The sequence below is a fragment of the Gossypium hirsutum genome, chromosome A02 (genome assembly GCF_007990345.1).
Source record: "Gossypium hirsutum isolate 1008001.06 chromosome A02, Gossypium_hirsutum_v2.1, whole genome shotgun sequence".
In the NCBI taxonomy this organism is placed as follows: domain Eukaryota; kingdom Viridiplantae; phylum Streptophyta; class Magnoliopsida; order Malvales; family Malvaceae; genus Gossypium; species Gossypium hirsutum.
The window spans coordinates 75007187-75009403 of record NC_053425.1 but is presented as its reverse complement, the minus strand read 5'-3'; the positions used below and the strand labels follow the sequence as shown (position 1 = coordinate 75009403).

At 38.7% G+C, this 2217-nt stretch overlaps 1 non-coding gene across 1 annotated transcript; it reads right to left on the bottom strand.

Moving 5' to 3' along the window:
* Window positions 1-270: 270 nt before the first annotated feature.
* On the bottom strand, window positions 271-377 carry LOC121217003 (small nucleolar RNA R71). The gene has a single exon (XR_005913202.1). It is a non-coding gene; the product is annotated as a small nucleolar RNA R71 (small nucleolar RNA).
* Window positions 378-2217: the final 1840 nt, after the last annotated feature.

Here is a 2217-nt window from a genome sequence, read left to right as displayed (position 1 = left end):
AACACAATTTAAATGATACAACAATTTATTCAGTTTGATGGTTTGCAGGACGAAGATCCCAACGCTCACTTGGCAAACTTTTTGGAACTATGTGATACATTTAAAATTAATGGCATTTCTGATGACGTCATTCACCTTCAGTTATTCCCTTTTTCATTGAGAAACAAAGCTAAACAGTGGTTGGATTCGTTACCACGAGGGTCAATCACTACTTGGGAACAAATGACCAAAAATTTTTTATTAAAATATTTTCCACCGGCTAAAATGGCTAAATTACGTAATGATATCTCTTCTTTTCTGCAGATGGATTTAGAAACACTCTACGATGCATGGGAGAGATACAAGGACCTCTTGAGAAGATGCCCTCACCATGGGTTACCACTCTGGCTACAGGTTCAAATGTTTCACAATGGCCTGAATCCTTCGACTTGACAAATGGTTGACACAACCGCTGGTGGGACTATCAATAATAAAAACACCTGAATATGCTTATGAATTTATAGAAGAGATGTCACTGAATAATTATCAGTGGCTAGTCATGAGGACAAAGCCAACAAAAGCAGTCGGTGTTTATAACGTTGATTCGGTCACCATTCTCTCTAATCAGGCGGAACTCTTGAATAAGAAAATTGATGGTTTTCTTAGTTCTTCACAGGTTCACCCTGTAATGCAATGCGAAGCAAGTGGATGTGGATCGAGCAATCCAGAATACCCACCCTATAGCCACAATATGGAGAACGAGTAGTTAAATTACATGGGTAATAATCCTAGATCTCAAAATAATCTGTATAGAAATACTAACAATGCAGGATGGAGGAATCACCCAAATTTTTCATGGAGAGGCCAAGGGAATCAGAAACCACCACCACCTCCAAGCTTCCAACAACCACCCTACCAACAAGAGAAAAAGCCTAACCTTGAGGAGATGCTAACAAAATTCATCTCGGTGTTAGAAACTTATTTTTAGAATACTGAGACAGCACTTAAAAGTCAACAAGCAACGATCCAAGGGCTCGAAACTCAGATATGTCAACTCACTAAATTGATATTTGAACGACCACAAGGTAGCCTGCCGAGTAACACTGAATCTAACCCAAGGGAGCAAATCAATGCAATGACCATTCAAGATAAGGAAGGGTTAGTTGCACCTAAACCAAAACTGAGGCAAGAAACAGTGGTAAGTAAAGGTAAGGGTGAGGTGGACCACAATGACCAGAAGCTAGTAAGTAAAGAATATAAACCTCGTATGCCATACCCAAACGCGACAAGGAAAGACCACATGGAAGAACAATTCAGTAAATTCCTTAAATTATTAAAGAAGTTACATATTAACTTACCGTTTATTGAAGCTCTTTCGCAGATGCCAACCGTAGTCAAATTCTTAAAGGAGCTTTTAAAAAATAAGTGGAAGTTGGATGAGGCGTTGTATGTAGAACTAAATGCGGTTTGCTCAGCCATACTACAGAATAAGCTGGCCAACAAATTAAAAGATCCAGGGAGTTTTACGATTCCCTATTTAATTGGTAGCCTGCAAATAATGCTTTGGCTGACTTAGGGGCTAGTATCAGTGTCATGCCTTACAAAATGTTTAAGCAACTAGGTCTTGGGAAACCCAAACAAATTAGGATGAGTATTCAATTATCCGATAAAACAATCAGATTTCCTAGGGGGATTATTGAAGATGTACTTGTTAAAATTGACAAATTTATATTCCCAGTTGATTTCGTTGTTCTAGACATAGAAGAGGATAGTAACGTTCTTTTAATTTTAGGGAGGCCCTTTTTAGCAACTGCTAGAACAATATTTGATGTTGGCACAGGTGAACTCACACTTCATGTGGGAGATGAAACAATCACCCTTCATGCTCGTAATTCGAGTAACACATCAAAAATTGAAGGTGGTCGTATAAATCATTCTACTAAAACTGACCATGTGGTGCAACCTACTTTGTAGGAAATAAGTTCGAAGAACCTACACGAGCCATGTTCAAGCAACAACAAAGGACCTATCTATGAAGAATGAAGGCTACAAATCGAGGAACTAGATGAATGGCAAAAACAGAAACTGAGAACACCCGATAAACTAAAATCGAGCCAAGACGAGCTCAACACATCACCAAATCAACTTAAGGTTGGAGACAAAGTACTACTAGATGCAGCAGATCCTCGCATTACCACTTTTAAAACTAATGAAGAAATTCCTCTCACGGTACTCAGT